Source organism: Bufo gargarizans, chromosome 3, assembly GCF_014858855.1.
Source record: "Bufo gargarizans isolate SCDJY-AF-19 chromosome 3, ASM1485885v1, whole genome shotgun sequence".
NCBI lineage: Eukaryota > Metazoa > Chordata > Amphibia > Anura > Bufonidae > Bufo > Bufo gargarizans.
This window is the reverse complement of record NC_058082.1, coordinates 65,824,267-65,849,827: the sequence shown is the minus strand read 5'-3', so window position 1 is coordinate 65,849,827 and position 25,561 is coordinate 65,824,267. Positions and strand designations below refer to the sequence as shown.

General features: G+C 42.4%; 1 protein-coding gene across 6 annotated transcripts in view; it reads right to left on the bottom strand.

The window, feature by feature from the left end:
- The window catches only part of LOC122933321 (TRAF family member-associated NF-kappa-B activator-like), a 90,245-nt gene extending 69,444 nt beyond the window's left edge, over positions 1-20,801 (bottom strand). For 2 of the 6 annotated variants that reach the window (XM_044288261.1, XM_044288256.1), the window contains exon 1: positions 20,587-20,757. The gene's annotated coding sequence lies outside the window, so the exon portion shown is untranslated. Of the gene's footprint in view, positions 1-3,044; positions 3,128-20,471; positions 20,550-20,586 lie in introns of those variants that run through there. The other 4 variants (XM_044288257.1, XM_044288259.1, XM_044288258.1 and 1 more) reach the window with 4 other exon arrangements.
- Positions 20,802-25,561: the final 4,760 nt, after the last annotated feature.

Sequence of the window (25,561 nt, the reverse complement as noted above, 5' to 3'; positions counted from 1 at the left end):
AGTTTTACTTGAATAAACGTTCATCTAAACGATTGGCAGGCTTTGTCTTGGTTACAGCAGGCCTTAGCATAAACTGGCAGGCAAACTCAACTCTGCTTTTTCTCTTTCTCTGCTGTACTGACAGGCTTGTTCAATAACTTTTTTCTCTCTCTTTATGCTGTGCTAAATTCTGCTTAAGTCTGGTTTCTGTACTCATGATCTGCTCTGATATCTTTGGATAGGGTGCAGTCGACTGTTATTCCCCTCCTGACACTCAGTAAAACTTATCTTCAGCCGAAGAACTCTTCCTCTTGCTGATTCTCTTATGGTGGCCGAATAACTATTCCTCTGGCCCCTATGGCTTCCAGACATCTTTCTTCATGGGCAGCAGAGCTTATGGTGCTCTGGCTGGCGTAGGCATGCCTGAGCTCGCCCCACCTTGCTCCTCTCCTCCTGTCCAAACTCGCACTAACTCTCTCTCTGACTGCTGCCCCACCCTTCCAGCAGGAAGCAGGACTCGCCCACTTTTGCCCAAAGGGGCGAGAATAGAATGGCAAGCTCCATTCTCTCCAACTATAGCTCTGCTATTTGTACTGCCACCTGCTGGTGAACCAGGCAAATTACATGTAATAACAGTTGCATAGTAATAATATTACTGCACGATGTGGAGGATCTGGACAGAAATACATAAGATGGCATTTATGTTAGCCCATTAGAGACAGTAACAGGGTGTAGGAATGGTAATATACAGTACAGACCAAAAGTTTGGACACACCTTCTCATTCAAAGAGTTTTCTTTATTTTCATGACTATGAAAATTGTAGATTCACACTTAAGGCATCAACACTATGAATTAACACATGTGGAATTATATACATAACAAAAAAGTGTGAAACAACTGAAAATATGTCATATTCTAGGTTCTTCAAAGTAGCCACCTTTTGCTTTATTTACTGCTTTGCACACTCTTGGCATTCTCTTGATGAGCATCAAGAGGTAGTCACCTGAAATGGTTTTCACTTCACAGGTGTGCCCTGTAAGGTTTAATAAGTGGGATTTCTTGCCTTATAAATGGGGTTGGGACCATCAGTTGCGTTGTGGAGAAGTCAGGTGGATACACAGCTGATAGTCCTACTGAATAGACTGTTAGAATTTGTATTATGGCAAGAAAAAAGCAGCTTAGTAAAGAAAAACGTGTGGCCATCATTACTTTAAGAAATGAAGGTCAGTCAGTCCGAAAAATTGGGAAAACTTTGAAAGTGTCCCCAAGTGCAGTCACAAACACAATCAAGCACTACAAAGAAACTGGCTCATATGCGGACCTCCACAGGAAAGGAAAACCAAGAGTCACCTCTGCTGCGGAGGATAAGTTCATCCGAGTCACCAGCCTCAGAAATCGCAGGTTAACAGCAGCTCAGATTAGAGACCAGGTCAATGCCACACAGAGTTCTAGCAGCAGACATATCTCTAGAACAACTGTTAAGAGGAGACTGTGTGAATCAGGCCTTCATGGTAGAATATCTGCTAGGAAACCATGGCTAAGGACAGGCAACAAGCAGAAGAGACTTGTTTGGGCTAAAGAACACAAGGAATGGACATTAGACCAGTGGAAATCTGTGCTTTGGTCTGATGAGTCCAAATTTGAGATCTTTGGTTCCAACCACCGTGTCTTTGTGCGACGCAGAAAATGTGAACGGATGGACTCTACATGCCTGGTTCCCACCGTGAAGCATGGAGGAGGAGGTGTGATGGTGTGGGGGTGCTTTGCTGGTGACACTGTTGGGGATTTATTCAAAATTGAAGGCATACTGAACCAGCATGGCTACCACAGCATCTTGCAGCGGGATGCTATTCCATCCGGTTTGCGTTTAGTTAGACCATCATTTATTTTTCAACAGGGCAATGACCCCAAACACATCTCCAGGCTGTATAAGGGCTATTTGACCATGAAGGAGAGTGATGGGGTGCTGCGCAAGATGACCTGGCCTCCACAGTCACCGGACCTGAACCCAATCGAGATGGTTTGGGGTGAGCTGGACCGCAGAGTGAAGGCAAAAGGGCCAACAAGTGCTAAGCATCTCTGGGAACTCCTTCAAGACTGTTGGAAGACCATTTCAGGTGACTACCTCTTGAAGCTCATCAAGAGAATGCCAAGAGTGTGCAAAGCAGTAATCAAAGCAAAAGGTGGCTACTTTGAAGAACCTAGAATATGACATATTTTCAGTTGTTTGACTTTTTTGTTATGTATATAATTCCACATGTGTTAATCCATAGTTTTGATGCCTTCAGTGTGAATCTACAATTTTCATAGTCATGAAAATATAGAAAACTCTTTGAATGAGAAGGTGTGTCCAAACTTTTGGTCTGTACTGTATATAGGGTGTTATATATCATATACTGTATTTGCTGTACAAACACATGGTCATTTAAGAAGTACAATACCAACCTTCTTATCCAAATAACTAACCGATTTATAAGACTATCATACAGACTTCACGTTTACTCTTGGTAGTTAAATTTCCTCTGAAGGGAAACTCCAATGAAAACCACAATTCCCATGTGAATTCTCAACTGTAATCATAATATCTGATACCACCTTTTGTGCATAACGACAAGATAGGAATGCAGTAGGTTCCAACCACAAATCTGCATAGGGCACAAAGCAGAAATCAGAAATGCTCCCCCCACAACAGAAAAAATGCTTTCTTTGCACGAGGAAATCATTTTGTGGATAATACCCAAATAGCAACATAGTCTTACATGACCCCTATAATCATCACAAAGCAGGATCTATAATCCCTTCCTCTAACAGTGCATGTGCCTATACAATCCCACATACAAACACTTTTTCACCATAGTACACACAGTATAAAATACCCCTTCTCTCCAGCCCCAACCTCCATATCTTCTTTTAGAGACAACTGGACGAGGAAAATGACTGTAATAATAGGGCCCTATTATAGATTTTTCAACACTGTCTAGGAAGTAAAAATGACATTGTACAGTACCTCATTTAAAGTGTACTTTTGGTAATATACTGTACATAGAATATAACCTTTGAATACCTTTCTCTTGTAGGTATTCCTTATCCTAAGGCCTCATGCACACGACAGTTGTTTTTCTCGACCTCCGTGCCGTTTTTTTTGCGGATAGGATGGGGACCCATTGATTTCAATGGGTCAGCAAAAAAATGCTGATAGTTCGTCCGTTTGTGTTCCGCGTCCGTTGTCCGTGTTTCCCTTCAGCAAAAAAAATAGTGCAGGATAGGTATTTATTACAAGGGATCTGTGGGAAAAAATGTATCCTCCCCAGAAAACGAATGCCGCATCCATTTGTTTTGCGGACACACAATTTGCGGACGCAAAAAACATCTGTCGTGTGCATGAGGCCTAAGGCTAGTTTCACACCTGCATCTGGCTGTTCTGGCCTAGAATGCCGGGAATCGACTGGACAAAAAACACTTGCATGCACTGATTTTTGCCCGCCAATTTCCAGCATATTTGCCAGGTAGTGACTGGACTTCAGCTGGACCCCATTATAGTCAATGAGGTCCAGCAGGGAGGCAGCGATATCAGGTAATCCATAATCTGAAGAACAGCCTGCTGGAGAGACAGCTGCAGATGTGAAACTACCCTACGTGCAGAGACTGCCCGGAGCACCTGATGCATTCTGCCCACGAAATGTGTGTAAAGATGATTTGTTCATGTGTGTACTCAGTACAGTCCTATTATTTATTTTATGCATGTATATAGTGCTGCTATATTTTACAGACATTAGCATCAAGCTATGTCCCCAGTGGGGCTCACAATCTCAGTTCCCTATCAGTATGCCTTTGGAGTGTGGAAGGAAACCCAAGGAAACATGCGGAGAACATACAAACTCCATGCAGATATTGTTCTTGGTCAGATTCAAACCTAGGACGCCAGTGCTGCAAGACACCAGTGCTAACCACTGAGCCACCGTGCTGCCTATTAAAGACATCACTGGCAGGTCAATGATTCAGTAACTAAATTGTATGGTATTTTTTAGGCATTTAATATTAACACACATGAACCAATCCTTTTTTACACACAAGGGGGAAATGTCGTAGGGTGTTTACGTGGGACGGGCTGATAATTTATGAGCTTGCGTCTGCAGGTTAGTAAGTGCCACGCTGAGGTATTACTTGTGTTCTTGAGTCAATAGAATTAACTTGCCAAAAAAGTTGTAAAATGATAATTGGTAAATATTTAAACAAAAAGCTCAGGAGCCGTATCAAGCACATTGTTTCCAGAGGATAATTACTGTGAGATAGTCAAATAAAACTGGGTGTTATGCAGTAGACTAATGTTATATTGATACATAATCTGTCCTTGGAGCTCAGCAGACATCTGAAACAGCAGTCGTTGGGTCTTCATAAGTGACATAATCTTAGGGCTAGGAGAATAATCTAATTCATTTGATTAACTTGTCCTTTTACATCAATGTCACAGTGCGGTTTACTCTGCCATTCTCTGCCATGTTGGCTGGCTCTTGCGTACTGGCTGCGGTTGATGTTCCAGTGTATGCTGGTTGCTTGTGTGGTGCATGCTGGTAGAAGTCCTCTATAGTGTGTGAACTGTGTTCTGTGAATTGTGTGTTCCCTGTGTCTATTTAGGCTTAATGCTTCCCTGAGCCTGTTTGAATATGTGTGTGTGGTATGCCTATGGGTTCAGTATGTCTCCAGGAAACCTGAGTGCAGGGTGCTTGCTCTCCTGATTAGGAACCGAACCCGAGATGTTTTTTACAGTAGAAATTGATTTTTGAATTTCTGAAGTTATCACCCGAAGTCCCGCGAGACTTTGCGAAGTAATAACTTCGGCTCATCTGAGCTAATACATTCTAATACAGTATTCTAACAAAGTTTTATGCGAATCAACTTTGCATGTTTCATCCGAAGTCGATCCGCTCCTCCCTTCTCCTGACCATTGTCTTTGTTACTCCATCCTGACTTGTGTGGTCAGAGTGGTTATTCATTAATGTATTTTTGTCTTGATCTGTCAGTGAATGCCATGATCCTTGTATTCCTGTTCCGCTTGGGTTTCAGGCATGTTTGTATGTCTGTCTGTGAATACATTGGGCCAGATTTATCATTAGCTCAGGTCAGAATAATGGAGTGAAAAAGTCTCCCAAAAAGTCCCAAACGCTAAAACTGCGCACAAATTTGCGACTTTTTTCTGCTCTGCACTATGCTCGCCAGTTTTCTGAAAGTGGGCGTGTTTTCTTATGTAAATGAATGTCTAGACAGATTTACTATTGGGACTATTTAAAAAGTCGCAAAAAAGTCGCAATTTCACTCCAGTGAGGACCATGCTTATCTTATAAAACTTTTTAATAGAAGATGCGACTTTTTCATAAAAACGTGCGACTTTTGTAAAGCTGCTTACGGACGGATAAACTGCTACCGTCAAACCACATTTATTACAGTCTTAAAGGGCCGATCATAAATCTGATTTGGCTAAAACTGACTTTAGCCATATGCTAAAGTGGAGTGAGCTGTCAGAGTCATGATACATCTGGCCCCATGCCTCTTGTTCCACTTGGGTTCCAGGCATGTTTGTAAGTCTGTCTGTGAACACCATGCTTCCTGTTCCGCATGAATTCCAGGCAAGTTTGTATGTCTGTCTGTGAATACCCTGCTTTTTGTTCCACATAGGTTCCAGGCATGTTTGTAAGTCTGTCTGTGAATGCCATGCTTCCGGTTCAAGGCAAATTTGTATGTCTTTCTAAGAATGAGAGGGCCCCCCAGAGTGTTTAGCTTGGGGGACACATGGGGGCAATGGTACCTTACATTTCTGTGGGGTACATTATTGTTATGGCTGCCTTTCTCTCTCTCCCTTTTGTTGTGTTTCTTGTTTTTTTTCCCGCTTTTCTTGCAGGTTACCTCAGGCTGAGTGTTTCGGTTTACCTGTGTACCCTGGTGACAGCTGGGGCCTCAGCTGGTTGGCCCGCTGCTGTTGATGAGGGGATTCGGGGACCCTGGTTGGTGGCAAGTACTGTGGTGGGAAGTGCTCTGGCTTTATATTGCAGGTGCGGTGGCACTTCTGGGCCAGTTGTGAAGACCGGATCATCGACCCGCCCTCCCTCCCTATGTAAATGTTTTTGTCGCTTTGCTTTGTTAGAGGGGCTGTGTCACTCAGCTATTGCTGAGGGGACTTCGGTGATTAGTACAATTTTGTATATTGATTTAATGATCTGTTGGTTTTAATTGTGGTGCAGTTATTTACTGAAGTATGTATTTGAGGTTACCCTTAATAAAGCATTGCAGCCATTTTATTCCACAAATGTTGTCTGTCTTTATTTATTATTTATTGTTAAGAAAATGTTATGCATTTAATGGTGCCATTTGCATCCTTGCCATGCTCCCTGTTTCACATGGGTTCCAGACACGCTTGCATTTTTATGACTTTGATCCTGTATCCTGGTCCTGTGTCTTAACAGTGTGCTATATTGCCTTGCACCAGTGTCTCAGTTTCCTTGCAGGTCAGCTGCCAAGTGTACAGGGACCATCCCAGGAAGCAGAGTTCTGGTTGGCCCCCTGTGGTGAAGACCAGATCCCTGCGTAGGGGATTAAAGGGTGAAAACCAGGGGAGCACCGGAAAAATGCCCTTAGGGTTTAGCCCAAATTCAAACTGGTCACTTGGCACAGTGGTACACTTCTGCCACTGTTCCACCTAATTCATACAGCTTGCTCAGCTTTAAAACCTGCTGTTCTTCTCAGTTGCAGTTTCTTCTTGGCCTGGTTTATTCTTATTATTTGTGTCTAGTACTTTTGTTTAATATGTAGAGATAAAATTGGGAGAGTAGAGCGCCACATGTGCATTAAACACTTCCTTATTGTGTTAAAGAGCTTACGAGTCTGCTTACCAGATGTTGTTGTGAAGAGTCACAACAACTGTAGATCGCTTTGCTGGTTATTCGGTGTCCAGCGTGCGGTTGTCTTGGGCTGCGGCCGCGGTCCTCTGCGTGTGCTCAAGGCAGGTGGCAAGAGAAATAACCTTTAAAAAATGTTGTTGCGGACCCCTTTGGCGCTGCCTAGACCTTGATTGAAAGAACTTCAGAATTTAAGTGTCTGGTATTAGGAGATCTTTTATTATACAGTATAGTCTACTGGACTATATTGTATAATAAAAGATCTCTTAATACCAGACACTTCAATTCTGAAGTTCATTCAATCAAGGTCTAGGCAGCACCAAAGGGGTCCGCAACAACATTTTTTAAAGGTTATTTTTACTTTTGTTTAATAAACATTCGATTTGGCTTTCTCTGGATCTTGGTGTCTGTTTGGCGAATGCTCGTGATATGTTCAGGGGTTTTCTGATCCCTGAACATGACAATTAATTTTAAAAAAATTTATGGAGTGCAGCATGTCTTTTTAATGAGACAACCCCTTTAACCCTTTCCAACCTTCCACCAAACAGCCTTCTGCTGTTTTAAAATCAGTCACCTGGGGCTAATGTCTGTGATCTGTGATAACACCAATCATGGACATTTCACGCCTCAGATGCCGTGGTTAGTTGTGCCCATAGTATCTGAAAGGCTTTTCACTGGGAGTACTGAAGTCCTTGGGCCCGAAGGGATGCCCTGTGATGAGATCGGGGAAGCCGTTCTTTTGCTGTGGTAACCCTCGAACCTTAGGAAGGATCCAAAGCTCCCACAGGAATAGTTCCTATGGAGCAATGCCTCCCATAGGATGAAATAGTAATTAAAATATTAAAAATATTAAACTAAAAATAAACAAGCAAGATCATGGGTATCATCATTTTCAGGTTGCTATTCCTCCACTAATTTCAAAATGTATTTGTACTGAAACAAGAGATCAGATCAGCGATCATCTGGCAGCAAATCTATTTCTATCACAAGAAGCATAATAGACACAATAACTGTAAGATAGTTTGTAACACTGAGAAAAGCCATATGTCCATCCAGTTCAGACCATCATCCTGCAATGTTGATCCAGAAGAAGGTAAACAAACACCCATGAGGCAGAAGCCAATTGTATCATTTTAGGAAAAATATTCCTTCCCAACGCCAAATCAGGCAATCAGAATAACTCCCTGGATCAACCACCTCTCCAAAAATCTAATAACTATAACCTGTAATATTATTACACTCCAGAAATACATCCAGGCTCTTCTTGACCTCTTTTAGTGGGTTTACCATCACCACCTCCTCTGGCAGAGAGTTCCATAGTTTCACTGCTCTTACAGTAAAGAATCCTCTTGTCACGTTCACTGGGTATAATAGTCCTGGGTATAAACAAATGATGGGAGAAATCTCTGTACTGACCCCTGATATATTTATACATGGTTATTATATCTCCCCTCAGTCGTCTTTTTTCTAAACGAAATAACCCTTATTTTGAGTGAATGGACCTGAGCTGAAATACCAGCCACAGTACATGGATAACCTTGGTTTTGTTTCTAGAGAAACAAATAACACTTTTTTGTAATCCCGTGAGTTCCTTTAAGACTGACTGTAATTTTCATCAAAGTTCCCATCTGCTTTCACTCCATGGGCTACATATTGTGCAATGCAATAAATGTTAGAAGGAAACTGAACAATCTTCTCTGCATTACTAACCAAATAACTAGTAATAAAAAAGCTAATTAAATCACACACTTCCTCTTTTATGTCCATCTCTGTCCACAAGTGAAAGAAAATCTGTTTGGTCACTAATTCTAAAGGTTTTTCTTATTACAGTTGCAATAGCTATAAATGCTTACAAATAGGTTAGTCAATATTTTATATTCTATAACAGTGATGAGCGGCAGGGGCAATATTCAAATTTGCGATATGTTGCGAATATTCGTCCTATATTTGCAAATTCGAGAATTCGTGATCTCCAGTCATTATTTTCTTGATTGCAAAAATCGGCAATCGTAAAATTTGCAACACAAATTCACAATCCAAAAATTTGCGATCAACACTACTCCTAAAGTCAAAGATATTGCAGCCTTCTCATTTGCCCACATGGGTACTGATAAAAAAAAATCTAGAATATTTGCGATTACGAAGATATAGCACTATATTCTAGATATTCGCGAATTCTCGAAGTGCCATTATTCGCGATAAAATTTCGCTATTAGAATATTCGCAATCAGGGATTATATCCCATGAACAATCGGGCTTTGTGGGGGGCAGGGAGTGCAGAGACAGCACCTTTAGAGTTCTACAGGCCCAACAACTTGCTTTGAAACAGGGGAAAAAACTCATTTTTCTCAGCACAGATGCCGAAAAGGCGTTCGATAGAGTGGATTGGGATTACATGAAAGCCTCATTGCTGAAATTTGGCCTACCCCCTCAATTTGTAGGGGCGGTGCTGTCTTTGTACTCTAACCCCTCCGCAAAAGTGCAAGTGAATGGTATTTTGTCACCTCCCTTTATGATAACAAATGGGACACGTCAAGGATGTCCGCTCTCGCCCACGCTATTTATTATGTGCTTAGAGACATTCATACAGTCTCTGAGACAGGATCCTATGATTAAAGGCCTTAGAGTAGGTAGGGATGAGCACACTGTTGCTGCATTCGCAGATGATATGCTTATATTTCTAACAGAACCTGAAGAGGCATTACCGGCTCTCTTAAGACAACTGGATAACTATGGTTCCCTGTCTAATTTTAAAATTAATCTTTCCAAATGCACGGCATTGGGTATAAACATCTCCCAATCATCCGTGGAAAAGTTTGAGAAGGAATTCCCGTTTACATGGAACAATTCACACATTAAATATCTGGGTATTAACGTAACAAAGGACCCTGGCCAATTGTTTCACCAAAATTACTTGCCACTATTTGCCAGTATTAAACAACAATTAGCTGAAATAAAGATCCCCTTCCTGTCGTGGTTAGGGAGGAAAAACTTATTAAAGACGTACATCCTGCCTAAGTTGTTGTACACTCTACGGGCCTTGCCTATACCCCTACCCCAGTCATTTTTGGCAAAGATACGTAGCCTTTTTTCCTCTTTTGTGTGGGGTGGCTGCAGACCCAGGTTGGCGTATAAGGTTCTCACTAAACCTATATTTAAGGGAGGTTTCGGACTTCCGGATGTGGCTACATATTACAGAGCTGTTCAACTCAGATTACACTCTGAAATTAGCAACCCTATGAATACCAAACTGGGCTGTAGATTGGCCAGGAGCCTATTAGGACACGGGAGAGTAGCAGCCTTATGGGACCCTAAACTAGCAATGAATAACAACATGGGTAAAAAAGGTCTAGACCTCCTGAGAGGAGTCAGGAACACATGGTCTAAAGTATCAACACTCTTGCGCTCTTCCCCTTGCCTTTCTCCGTTCACTCCCATTGGCTATATCCCATACCTGGTAGTTCAGGGTTTCCAAGATGATTTGGGTCTGTGGAGGGCGTTAGGATCTGTGGCAATTGGAGATATATTGAAAAATAGGATAGTCCCTTCCATTCAAAACATGAAATCTGATTTCCCTCGCATTCCATGGTCAACCATACACTATTTACAGTTTTCGAGAATTTGCACTCAATACCTAGCTTGTACCCCTGATAAGCTTGATCCTACTTGGTACGACTCACTGTTATTGCACCAAATGGGCAAAAAAGGATGCGTTTCCAGGATATATAACAAATTACTAGACGATGTAGGCCCTAACAGACCCTGGTTTATATCCCACTGGGAAAAGGATCTGAATGTCACCTTCGATGATGGCATAGTAGATAAGATTTTGAGTCACTCTCATGGATACTCAAGATGTATTAGAGTCCAAGAGAACGCTTATAAATTGGTTACCAGGTGGTATAATACACCTGCAAAGCTTCACGCCATGGACCCCTCACATTCGGATCGGTGCTGGAGATGTAGGGAAAATATAGGCACTCTAATTCATATCTGGTGGACCTGCCCCTTGATATCCCCATTCTGGGATACGATTACTAAATGTGTCCTAGACATGGTTCCCTCCTCGTCGCCTTTGACCCCATCAATGGTACTACTAAACTTGTCCAGTGAAAAATATATACTTACCAAGCATTCCCTGTTGTCTTCTCTAATAGCTGCGGCAAAACTGCTGATTCCTATGTATTGGCTTACCAATAAAACACCGGGGATAACAGATTGGATAAATAAAGTTCAGGAGATTCGCCTATTGGAGGAGATGTCCAGTTGGGAATCATTGTCACATGACAAACATTTGCGTGTGTGGGATCCATGGCTGAAGTGGCGTTCTAACTGTTCAAATGCCCCAGCGTCTCAGTTAACATCTACCCCTACCAGTGTTAATTGACAGTAATTAAAAGGGGCCAACGCCACGGGTAGACATATACTATGTTTTTTTTGGGGTAAGGGGATACATGGAGGTGAGGTTGATATCCGTAATGATGCTATTCAGCCAATAATTGGGGGGGAAGGAAAGGGATATGTTACCCTGATGCGTACTCGCCCGCTTCTTTTTATTAGGAGGTGGATTGGATCATTTGGATGTATTCTTTTTCTTGTGAAAGTAACTTACATGCCATTGAAACTATTAAGTGTTATCAAGAACATATTATTTTGATATCAAATGTGAATCTTGGAAAATCTGTATCAGACCAAAGATGTACCATTTTGTTATGTTACTATTTATTATTACAATCAGACATGCACTTTATTAATGTCTTAATACGAAATGAAAATAATAAATAAAGATTTGTTAAAAAAAAAAAGAATATTCGCAATCAACACTATTCTATATTCTAATGGATGTATATGGAGCTCTAAGTACGCAGCATAAGGTATGTAAAAAGCTTATATTCCTATAAGTGCCATTGTATGCTTTATATAGAGATTAAATATAGCATGCTTAAAAGCTGCAGTCAGCATAAAAGTCTACAACTTCCATTTCTCATGGACTACCACAAGCTGATATATTTTTTCATACGTTTGCATTATGTACAAATAATGGGGAATTTGTTCAGTGGCATACCCCCAGAGGCAGACTAAGGCTACTTTCACACTAGCGGCAGAACGGATCCGACAGGCTGTTCACCCTGTCGGATCTGTCCTGCCGCTATTTCGCCGTGCCTCCGCTCTGTCCCCCTTGACTATAAAGGGGATGGGGCGGAGCTTTGGCGCAACACGGCAGTTTGCGGTGAGAGGCCTTTCGCCGTGCACTGCCGTGCTGCGCCGGAGCTCCGCCCCATCCCTATTATAGTCAATGGGGATGGAGCTACGGTCCGGCGGCACGGTGAAATAGCAGCAGGACGGATCCGACAGGGTGAACAGCCTGTCGGATCCGTCCTGCCACTAGTGTCAAAATAGCTTAAGCGACTGCTATGTGGCACTAAATGTCTGCTTTCTATACACAGTCATAGGTGGGTATTTATCAAGTCCCTGTGTTGGGAAAAAGGCACCATGCTGTCCACAGAATACCTTGGTTGGAGCTCTCAGTGGGGTTATATGGTCTCTATGTAAGGTTCTATTCACATCAAGCTACAGTATGTGATCACATATGGCGTATGCATTGAGAAAGTGCAAATACCAAACAAAGCCATAGTCTGCTTTTCACTTAATAGTAGCCATAAGAGTGCTCTTTTTGGCCTTGGTTGGAGTGGTATACTTTATTTTTGACTGAATAGGAAAGCACAGCAGACTACGCTTTCCTATACAGTGGGCCATCACAATAAAAAAGTATACCCCACTAGTGTTGGGGCGAGCATGCTCCGCCGAACACCATTTTGACTCGTGCAACGCGATGCAGGGCACATCGCTGTGTTCGGCTGAACACCGCTTGTGCTCGAGCGCGATGCTCGAGTCTCCTTCCTGCACGTTTGTTGGCTGCTACGCAGGGGAAGTAATGGCACTCACTATAATGCCGTAGCCATGTTCGATACTGGCATTACAGTGATACCACACACCATTAACCACAACAGTCTGCTGTCTATTCTTCAGCCAACTGCGAATCCACTGAACTACCCAAGGATTAAGTTCAATATTCAATATTTTATCACCTCTCTTTGTGGCACTGTATCAAAGTCTTTGATGAAGGCAAGGTGGGCAATAACCACAGCGCCACCTTCGTCGAACACTTTAGTCAAAGAAATCAGTAGGATTAGTTTGACATGATCAGCCCTCAGTAAAGCCACGTTGTTTTGGATCCAACAGATTGATGTTTTTTAGGTGTTCAACTATCTCCTTTTTCAGGAGGGTTTCCATTATTTTTATTACTACCGAGGTCAAGGTCATTGGTCCATAGTTTCAGCTTTTTCTTTGCTAAACTTCTTGTGGATAGGTACAATGTTGGTCATTTTCCATTCTTCGGGAACATCCCCTGTCAGGAGGGATTGGTTAACTCAGGAAGAGGAGCAGCAACCACAGACCGGCGTTTTATAAGGACTTTAGTGTGGATGCCATCTGGACCCATTGCCCTGTTAAACTTTAAATGTGCCAATTCACCCATAACATCATCCTCCTTAAACACTGGGGCTGAGCCTTTTCAGCCAGCAGTAATGTCATGACCACACAAATTACGACTTTAAAAGCCGCCTTATGAAAATACTGAATTAAGGTAACTATTCAAATTGTCAGCGACAGCCTTGTCCCTATCAATATAGTGACTTTGCCCATTTTTGATTTTTGTAGATTTTTTTCTTCCCATCACAAATGCACCTGAAGAAGGTTCTATCCCCCTTCTTAATAGGTTTGGCCATTTCTCCCTTCCTTTGATGCTTTAGCAGTATTAATAATATACTTGGCTCTGTTCCATTTAATTTTATACAGTTCTCTATCTGCTACACTTCTGGTTTCTTTATATCGCTTATACACAGCCTTGCTTTCTTTTCCTATATTACTTACCTCTCTAGTAAACCATACTGGCCTCTTCCTCCTTCTACTCTTGCTAATCTGTCTGACATATAGTTAAAGGGGTTTTCTGACATTTTAATACTGATGATCTGTCCTCTGGATAGGTCATCAGTATCTGATCGTGAGGGTCCGAGACCCGGGATCCCCACCGATCAGCTGTTTGAGAAGGAAGCGGGACTTCTCTCTGATAGCTATACGATTTTCTGTCCTTTACTGAGTGTATACATTGGCTGCAGGATCCAGCTGGAAATAGACCACAAATCCCTCTATCTAAGACACAATGCTAAATATTACCGCATGCTGTGGAAAAACATTTATGCTGTTGAAAAAGTTTTATCCTGTGAGTAAATAAATTGTCCTTGTTATCTAATGTTGTGGACCTTCACTATGTATTTTTCTTACTGAGGATTTTGCATGAAGATACTCTTCTGCTGTTGATAGTGCTCCATTGAAAGAGTGACAGAACAAACTTGAAAGGAGGATCATAACATAAAAAGAAATCAGGAGAAGGATCTGGATTCACGGAGAAGGGAATACACTTACCTTTTAGAGACCGCTGCAGAGAATCATCGCTGATCCGGTAATACTTTGCATTGAGGCTTTTCTCTGCTTTTCCTAGGCCGAGTGATGACACGTTCATCGATCATGTGGCCTAGGAGCAGCTCAGGCCCATTCAAGAACTACAATACCAAGCACAGCTGCTTTACAATGTATGGCGCTGTACTTGGTAACTGTGAGAAGGCAGTGGTGCTCACAGGAGCACCGCTGCCTTCTCAAAACAGCTGATCCCAGGTCAGAGGATAGGTCATCAGTATTGAAATGTTGGAAAACCCTTTCAATATCTAAAAGAAAATCACAGCACACACCAATATATTATTTGCAGCCATGTATTTCATAAAGTGGTAATGTCACGGCGGGGAGTGGGGAAAACCCCCCACCGTGCAAAAGCAGAGACTGCAATGCCAGATAGGAAGGAATAGGGAGCAGGTCACCACCTAGCGCAACCCTGAACTCACCTTAGACTCCTACCGTATGAGCCGCCTCAGAAGGTAAGGGGGCTCATGCTCACCAACCTTTGACCCAGCTATCCCTACAAATCCCTAGGCCTAATGACAGGGCAGAGACAACCCATTCACCCAACACCACGGATGAATGGTGTCTCAAACAGCCCAGTGGCAAGCAGGATAGAAGGCCATGGGCTAAACAGTACGGCAGGTAAGTTACACAGTAACATAACTATGCAATCCTCACTTACCTGCCGTAGCCATGATGGAAGGTGGCTCCAAGCTGTAAAAGCCCACAGGCGAGTCTTCGCTTAAACCCCTCCGGGAAAGCACACCCCTTGCGGAGCCTCATACAACAATCAAACCTCCAAGCAAAACCCGCACCAAAACTACATACACCAGGTGGGGGGAAGAATGACAGAAACACACCGGAGGGGACAACAGACAAAGCAAGAAATACAAAATAACAAATAAGGATATCTCACACAGACAGTATCATTCAGCCCAGGAGCAGAGCTCCACACCAAGCTGACAAACAAACCAAACTGACACTCAGGCTCTACCACACCAACATATAGGAGGCCTGAGGTCACACCCACCACACCTACCAAGCACACCTTAACCCAGTGCACACCAAAGCAGGGAAAGGAAACATCCTAAAAGGGAAAGCGCACACATGCAAAAAAACAAGTTGCCACCGGCAACCAGCATGCGCGGCGAAAATGTTGCGGCACACACCGAGGCCGTGACAGGTAAACATTAATGCCATCTGTGTATTTATTTCCAGGTACTTAACACTATGCATTCATAATCTTATTATGAAACTGTATTATTACCTGCAATATGCCTGGTTCACCAGCAGGTGGCAGCATATATGGCAGAGAGAGAGAGAGAGAGAGAGAGAGATATCTAGATAGAATGGAACTCACCATTCCATTATCCCCCTTTTAGGCAGAAGTGGGCCAGTCCTGCTTCCTACCAAAGGGAGGGGTTGAAGTTCTAGTTTATGGCAGTTTAGTCTAGATAGTGGAGCTGAGAGGACATGAAAGATGTAGCAGCAAGGGGAAAAAGATCTCCGGCTACGGAAGGAGTCTGTCCAAAGGGAAGTAACTCATAGAGCTCCTGACTCCTTGTTAATTTACTTACTGAGTGTCAGGAGGGGGAAAACAGCCAAAGGCACCCCAATCCAGGGATACCAGACCCGACTGAAAGTCCAGTAACTATACCCAAGTCGAGTTTAGCACAGCAGAGAGAGAAAGCAGAGTTATCAAGTTTGCCTGCCAGTTTATGCCAAGACCTGCTGGAACCAAGAGAAAGCCTGAATCTTGTCTAGATGCAAGTTTACTCAAGTAAAGCTGTTGAACTTTATCAAAGGTCTGGACTCGATATTTATTCACCATCTCCTACCTCAACTATTCCCCTTTATTGCTTTGGAGCCTAACCCTGGGGAGAGACTGTATCCAAGTAGGAGCAGGAGTGACACAAACATAGACTATTAAAAGCCGCACCGCACCACTTGCCATTTCCTATAGACCTGGGAGACGATCGGCCCTGGGGGCAGGCGCATAGCAAATATATCAGGGCGAAAGTATACTCTGAAGAAAACTACTGCATTGTTCACAGGCTCTTAAAGAGGAAATTTACTTTTTAAACTGTAAAGGTTCTCTATGCTACTTCTTGTTTCCATGTCATGCCTCAGGGTCAGACATTGATCACTATTTATAGATTACATCCTGATTGCTACAGATACCTTCACACGGGTCCTTTCAGAGATATCATATAGCGCTGTATATACATACACACAGGTCCTCTCAGGAACATCATATAGAGCTGTATATACATACACCTTTTAGGGGTCCTATCTATATGTTAAAACTTTAACCTTTATTATTTGCTTTTAAAACAAAAATACTCAGAGAAACCAATACTGCAAGGTAATAAAAAAAATATCAGGTTGCAGTTACGGGCTAAGTCAGTTAATTTATGTATTTTTTGGGTCACTGTCGCTCGCTCTACATTCTTTTTAAGAGGTGGTTAACCTCATGGATACTCTGTGGCCATGTATCACCACAGGTTAGCAGGTGTGTTTTCAATGGTGAATTATTTGGTGTCCCTATAGGTCCTAAATATAGGAGTTTCTATTATAAATAAATACGATGTATTCCTATATCCCAATGTGACATCCATCCATCATTCAATCACACATCTCACACGCTGGGAGATCAGGCAGTTTGCCTCCGAACATCTGCACAATATGTATTGAGATGGACAATGATTGCGACCCTACTGGTTGTGAATCTTGCCCTATACTGCAACCTGTCTAAAAATTGTAGATTGTCACTACCCCACCCGACATGTTTCGCTGCGATGCAGCTTTGTCAGGGGAGTTGGGGTTTATATACATACACACACGTCCTCTCAGAGATATCATATAGAGCTGTATACACATACACACACGTCCTCTCAGAGACATCACATAGAGCTGTATATACTGTACATACACACACATCCTCTTAGAGACATCACATAGAGCTGTATATACTGTACATACACACACATCCTCTCAGAGATATCATATAGAGCTGCATACACATACACACACGTCCTCTCAGAGACATCATATAGAGCTGTATAGACATACACACACGTCCTCTCAGAGACATCATATAGAGCTGTATATACATACACACGTCCTCTCAGAGACCTCACATAGAGCTGTATACACATACACACGTCCTCTCAGAGACATCATATAGAGCTGTATACACATACACACACGTCCTCTCAGAGACATCATATAGAGCTGTATACACATACATCCTCTCAGAGACATCATATAGAGCTGTATACACATACATCCTCTCAGAGACATCATATAGAGCTGTATACACATACATCCTCTCAGAGACATCATATAGAGCTGTATACACATACACACGTCCTCTCAGAGACATCACATAGATCTGTATATACTGTACATACACACACGTCCTCTCAGAGACATCATATAGAGCTGTATACACACACACACACATCCTCTCAGAGACATCATATAGAGCTGTATACACATATACGCACATCCTCTCAGAGATATCATATAGAGCTGTATACACATACACACGTCCTCTCAGAGACATCACATAGATCTGTATATACTGTACATACACACACGTCCTCTCAAAGACATCATATAGAGCTGTATACACACACACACACACACACATCCTCTCAGAGACATCATATAGAGCTGTATACACATATACGCACATCCTCTCAGAGATATCATATAGAGCTGTATACACATACATCCTCTCAGAGACATCATATAGAGCTGTATACACATACACACACGTCCTCTCAGAGACATCATACAGAGCTGTATACACATACACACACGTCCTCTCAGAGACATCATATAGAGCTGTATACACATACACACACGTCCTCTTAGAGACATCATATAGAGCTGTATACACAGACACACATGTCCTCTTAGAGACATCATATAGAGCTGTATACACATACACACACGTCCTCTCAGAGATATCATATAGAGCTGTATACACATACACACACGTCCTCTTAGAGACATCACATTGAGCTGTATACACATACACACACGTCCTCTCAGAGACATCATGTAGAGCTGTATACACATACACACACATCCTCTCAGAGATATCATATAGAGCTGTATACACATACACACACGTCCTCTCAGAGACATCATATAGAGCTGTATACACATACACACACATCCTCTCAGAGACATCATATAGAGCTGTATACACATACACACACATCCTCTCAGAGATATCATATAGAGCTGTATACACATACACACACGTCCTCTTAGAGACATCATATAGAGCTGTATACACATACACACACGTCCTCTTAGAGACATCATATAGAGCTGTATACACATACACACGTCCTCTCAGAGACATCATATAGAGCTGTATACACATACACACACACACACGTCCTCTCAGAGACATCATATAGAGCTGTATACACATACACATACACACACGTCCTCTCAGAGACATCATATAGAGCTGTATACACATACATACACGTCCTCATAGAGACATCATATAGAGCTGTATACACATACACACACGTCCTCTTAGAGACATCATATAGAGCTGTATACACATACACACACGTCCTCTCAAAAATATCATATAGAGCTGTATACACATACACACACGTCCTCTCAAAGACATCATAAGGAATTTTCTGCAGCTTTTTGCTGGTGTAACATTTCGACAGACATTCAGTATAAGGCCTCATGCACACGACCGTTGTTTTATTTCGTGTCCGTTGCGCCGTTTTTCGTGATTTTCTGAGGACCCATTGATTTTCAATGGGTCCGTTGAAAACTTGGCTAATGCACCGTTTGCCATCCACGTCCGTGATCCGTGGTTCCAGTCCGTCAAAAAAATATAACCTGTCCTATTATTTTCGCGGAAAATGGTTCACGGACCCATTCAAGTCAATGAGACCGCTAAAAAACACGGAGGCACACAAGATTGTCACCCGCGTCCACGTCTGTTTTTTTCCTGTCATTTGCATGGCAAACCTTTCTTAGACTTTTTTTTACATTCCTTTATGTCTGGTGGTCCTCCGAAAATAAAGGAAGACACACGGAAAAAAAATGGAAACGGATCACGGAACAACGGAACCCCATTTTGTGGAACGGAACACAACAACGGTCGTGTCCATGAGGCCTTAATGTAGCCTAGGCCTCAAGGTAGCAATGAAGGTGAGGAATGTATATTAAAGAGGTTTTATGTTCTTTGATCTGAGGGAAATGTTAGGAATTCTGTAAGGTGATATTAAAGAGCTCCTTCCACCTACACATGCCTATCTTAGTACATAATTGTATTTCACATGAAGTAAAAAATCTGGAGGATCTTTTCTTAGGAGTCTGTGCGTTCCTCTGTTATTCCCCCTAGAAATGTTTGAAGAAATTGACAACTGGGTGTTACCAGCTGGGGGTGTGCCGCTACAAATCTGGAGCATCTTTTATTAGAAGTCTGTGCTGTTCCTCGTTTATTCCTCCTAGAAATCGATGAAGAAATTGACAACTGGGTGTTACCAGCTGGGGTATGTCCCTACATGCTCATCCAAAGGACAACCATTTCCACCCTTTGGCCTCTTGCAGCGACCGTATGTATTTTGCGGTCCTCAAAAAATAGGGATGACATCCGTGTGCATTCTGTATTTTGCGGAACGGAACAGCTGGCCCCTAATAGAACAGTACTACCCTTGTCCGTAATGCAGACAATAATAGGATATGTTGTATTTTTTTGCGGAATGGAAATGCGGACATACGGAAATGGAATGCACATGGAGTAACTTCCGTTTTTTTTGCGGACCCATTGAAGTGAATCATCTCCAAAAAATACGGAACGGACACGGAAAGAAAATACGTTCGTGTGCAAGAGGCCTTTTCCAGGGCAATTATCGGAAATAAGCATTCCAAGGAACGCTCCTTCCTGATAACTGACCCAGTTATTGGCCCTGGTAAAGGGGCCTTTAGTGACCAGTCCATATCTGGATTACTGTGCACTGCTTCTTTCAGTGATTTCCGACAATTTGTAAGCCAAGTACCCCCTACTGAAATAAATTACTAAAATTACTTACAAATGTGTTACCGTACCTCTATTATAAGCATACTCTGAGGTTGGTGCCAGTACCCCCAGGGTTACACAAGTAGAGAACCTAGGATGTAGAAAAATATGGATAATTCAGCACTTACCTCCAAGATCCTAAAATATCAAAATTTCTGCAAAAATGCTCAAAGAAGCAATTGGTATTAGTCTGCGTGTGCAGAGGCGACCAGGAGAAGCCATGAAATGAAGAACTTGCATTAACTAATATCGGAGGGCTTTCTTACGTTTGTGGGCTCCATACAGTGCAGTTTTGTCCCTTTGCTGGCTGTAAATCTGCTGTGGCAATACAACCTGTTCACAGAGCAGTCTGCTTTACAAGGGGAAATTCCCAGCTTCATTACACTGAAAATGAAACCCACTACCCTGACAAAAACAGGAAACTTGAAAACTTTCTTGATAACATTGCTGTATGTAAAGGATTCATCTCTGGTAAAGACACTGGACATCAGAGACCTGGACAGGGCTGCCACCACGAATGGGTTAGTCAAAGGGGGCACTCCAGTAGCAAGTAAACAGTATCTGTGTCAGAAGATGAAATGTAAAGGCTCTGTGAAGTGGGACAATACCCCATACTTGCCAGCTCTCATAGAACAATCCTTTAGAGAATATACTTTATTGTATTCACACATTTACAAACAGTATTGGTTGAGATATACCACCGTTTTGTGTCTACAGCTCATATGCCAACCTATGGGCCTGTTCAAGACTACAAACAAACCCCGGGTGGTCTCCTTGTGCAGTTAAACTTTATTATATCTCAACCTTATTTGTGGCCAACCTAAAATACATGTTGGAGGTCGGCGCTGGAGCTATCAGTGGTTCATGGCAAAAGCCCTAGATTTTTTGATCCAGACTATTGCTGTAGCACCACTACTATGAGGGGCAGTAAGGATTCAGTATTACTGTGTGGGACACTATGATTGGGTGGCGCAGTAAGGAGGGCGGCAAACGCTGCACAATGAGTGATGGATGAAAGAAATCATCATGGTGGTCTGGGCTGGATAGATAAGAAAAGAAAAAGAAAAAGACCATAATCAGAGACCGTGCCAGTCACTGTATTTAACTGTATTGTATTCACTTATATAAAGCCTATAATATGATTATACGCTGCAGAGCTCCACATAGTATTGGTATGTGACTACTATACGGGCACTGTATGGTGATATTATTGGTTATATTGATGTTGTTGGCAGTTATACGTGATCCTAATGTGGCGGTATTATTTAATCATTGTATAGCATTATTATCTGGTAATTGTATGACTACATTATTCAGTCACATGTAACGATAATATTTGGTGATGTCATAGCAGTATTATTCAGTAGCAGTAGAGTGGTGTTCTTCTAGAAATATTATTCAGAGATATATTAGTTGCCAGTCAAGATGTATCGGAAGGATGAAAAAAAGAAAATTAACCTGCAAATGGCTGCATAGTGCTGCATGTAGGATTGGGGTTGCATTGTATTCTGGATACGGGTCTGGGATGCCGACCAGAAAAATTTAGGTAAATGATGCTGAACTGCACTACCTGACACAGCCCATAGACACGAGCTGCACTGGAGAAAAGCATAGCCTTTTTTCTGAACCAAACCCTATGTAAAGTTCATAGTAAACGCTACTAATGTGTTCATATTAGTATTCTGAGCTATAGGCACATGTTACTTGAGCTTTATGTTTTTTTTCAATTCATATGTTAAATTCTGCCTATTATCAAGTTGTATTAAATGCTTTACATAAAATAATAAAACCATTGCACGTCTTTATATAAGCGTGAGATTACTGCTTGTCACCACCAGGTGGAACTATTGAGCCAGCAGAACAACTTACAGTAGAGAAGCAGCTGATTCAACCAGTAGATTCAATAGAAGGTCCCATTGACAAAAGGAAGTGAAGAGTCAAAGCGCATGAAGTTGTGAGATTGTAGGAAGTGAACCGCACTGTATACAAGACCACCGTAAGTTTCGCTAATGTCTCCTTTTGCCTAAAGAAGAGCTTTACATCTGGAAATGCGTTGTTTGTAGAGACAAATTAAATCCATTTTTTGTTTTAAGCTACTTGTATTGGATTGATCCTGTCCAGAATTTGGAAGTGTCAAGGCTGTCTTGTATATTACCTATACTGGTTATAGAGGTGGGGTTTATTCTTTAGCCTTAGAAATGCCTACACAAAGGTAGCTGCCCCCGGAGGATGGCATCTTATCTGTCTCCATATATGACTGTATAATCTCCTTGCCGTTAGTCTGACCTACTCTCCTAGGAGCTTTGCCTCTTGTGTCTCTTTTTTTCCCAATACCTCCTTCAATATGAGTCTCAACAAGGGAGTGTCCCTGGGTCTCGTAGTCTTAGGCCTTAGGGCTCATGCACACAGCCGTAAGTGTTTTATGGTCTGCAAATCACGGATCCGCAAAACACGAATCCAAGCCATCATTTTTTTAACTGCTGTAAAAATGTCCTATCCTTGTCCGCAAAATAAGAATAGAACATGTTCTATCTTTTTTGCAGGTCCGCAGAATGGACGTGTGGATGCGGACAGCACAGGGTGTGGCCCCATTGAAATCAATGGGTCCGCATCCAATCCACAAAAAATACGGATCAGATGTGGACAGAAACTACGACTGTGTGCATGAGCCCTTATTCACATGTCCACGTCCAGTTTCTGTGCATAAAAAAACAGTCCATGCTTCATCCGTGACGATGTCTGGGTTTCATTGGTTTTTCGTCTGTGTGTCCAGTTCTACTTCTGTGTGTTATCTGTTTTTCACTTGCATGAAAAAAAGGGAAAGGGGCCCATTTTGATCGCTCCCAATTTCCAGAGCGTCCCCCAGCATTAAAAAAAGTAGTGAGTATGGACGGTTTTTACAGATCTGTAGACTTGAATGGATGCGTTTGATCAGAAAAATGGACCTAAGTAGTGTAGGTATGCTTCCGATTTCTTTCTCGTGGAACAGAGGAAAAAAATGATTAGTGAATAGACCTGTTGAAATCAGTGGATGGTTCTCCATGTCCATGATTTACTGATGTATGAATAAGTCTTTATAGTCAGCCTTCAATCTTGTCTGATTATGTCAACATGTTCTTTGGACTCTTCCATTGCTACGCCTCTCCTGCATCCTATGGGTGCAGTGAAACCTACGCAGCTTGTGTTGTATATGTACTAAGAGAAATACAAGCAATGACAAAACTGTAGATCTATAGTAGCAAAGGTAGCAGTCACATCGGGGCCCTGGTGCCAGAGGCGGCCCAAAAACTCCCCTGCCACATAAGAAGATACAAGTATTATAAATGGCACATTTTAGGTGGGTGGACCTCTTAGCGTAGAACTGCATGATGCGGCCTAGCCACTCCCGCCAGTGGCAGCAGCCAAATTGTGTCCCCATTTGTTGCCATGGCTGGGAATAGATTGCTGCATGCAGCCAGCTGCACAGTGGGTGTCATACCCTTGCAGTTTTTGCATTGTGGCTTAGAAGCTTCTGTCCCTGCATCACGCATCCTAATAATAATAATAATCTTTATTTATATAGTGCCACCGTATTCTGTAGCGCTTTACAATTCAGAGGGTTCATGCACAATTTAAAAAAGACATCACAGGATTAGAGGCTAATATACAAATGAAACATTAGGAGTGTGGGCCCTGCTCTCAGGAGCTTACAATCTACAAGGAAATGGGGATAACACAGGTAAAACTGCTCATTTTATAAAGCGGTGCAGTCATCTTTGTACTAAGTAGAGTAATGCAGACAGACTGCATGAGCTAGTTCATTGAATGTTGGGAAAACGGTCAGAAGAAAGCGATTGGTTCTGAAGAATGAGGGGTGGGGGGTAAACGGGGAAGTGTCGGTTTAGGGAACAAGGAAAGCCTGCCTAAAAAGATTTAAGTGTATGGGGAGGTTGCTCGTCTGCACTGGGTTCATGCAGTGAGCGGATGGACACAAGGCGCAATTCACAACCCAGTTGAGGATACGAAATATTTTTTATTTTTTGATTAGCAAAGACGACGCGTTTCGGGGTACGCAGACCCCTTTATCAAGTCTAAAAGGATCAACACAAAATTTGATGATGTAATATGTATAAAAATACAATTAAAATTTAAATTAGAAATGAAAATTAATATGTAAAAAAATAAATATATATATCGTGGAGAACGCCTTCTCCCGGGCAAACAACCTAAGCCAAGAGGAATGCCTGACAATCAAAACCAAACCTAAAAAAGAAACAGAAACTACAAATCCATACAAAACATCACTGATCACCACCTACAACACTAACCACGAAACTTTAAGGAAGATCCTGATGAAACACTGGCACATTTTAACGAATGATCCATACCTCAAACCCAACATACCACAGAAACCACAAATCACATTCCGAAAAGCAAAGTCACTAAAAAACATCCTGGCCCCAAGCAAACTGAAAAAGAAAAAAACAGCCTCATCGAGTACTATCAGCGGGACCCCTGCCCCTGTTGGCAGCTTCAGATGTGGCCATACCCGATGTAAATGCTGTACCAACATTTCCAACAAAACACAGACCTTTAGGAGCAAAACCACTGGCGAAGACTTCAAAATAAAGAATTTCATCAACTGTGCAACATCATACGTGATCTACCTATTGGAGTGCGATTGCGGCTTACAGTACGTTGGCAGGACAATCCAGGCCCTAAGGGAACGCATCAACAAACATAGATCCAACATCACCAAGGGATACCTAAAACATAGCGTCTCCAGACACTTCCTGGCTACTCACAACCAGGACCCCTCCCAACTATCTATCACCCCCATAGAACACATCGAGGCCCATTGCCCAGACAGATACAGGACCCTCCAAAGACGTGAAATGTTTTGGATATTTAAGCTCCACACACTTGAACCCAATGGACTAAACGAGAGCATGGAAAACCAGTGTTTCTAGCACCTGCGCTGTCACTTTCCACCCCGCAAACCCCCCCCTCACCTCCAGTTCCACACTCTCCCACCCCTGCACCACACACCAGGACACTCGGTCTGACCCCAGGACCCATCACCCATCCCGCTGACACCCGGCCTCTCATCCCATCTCCTTCCCA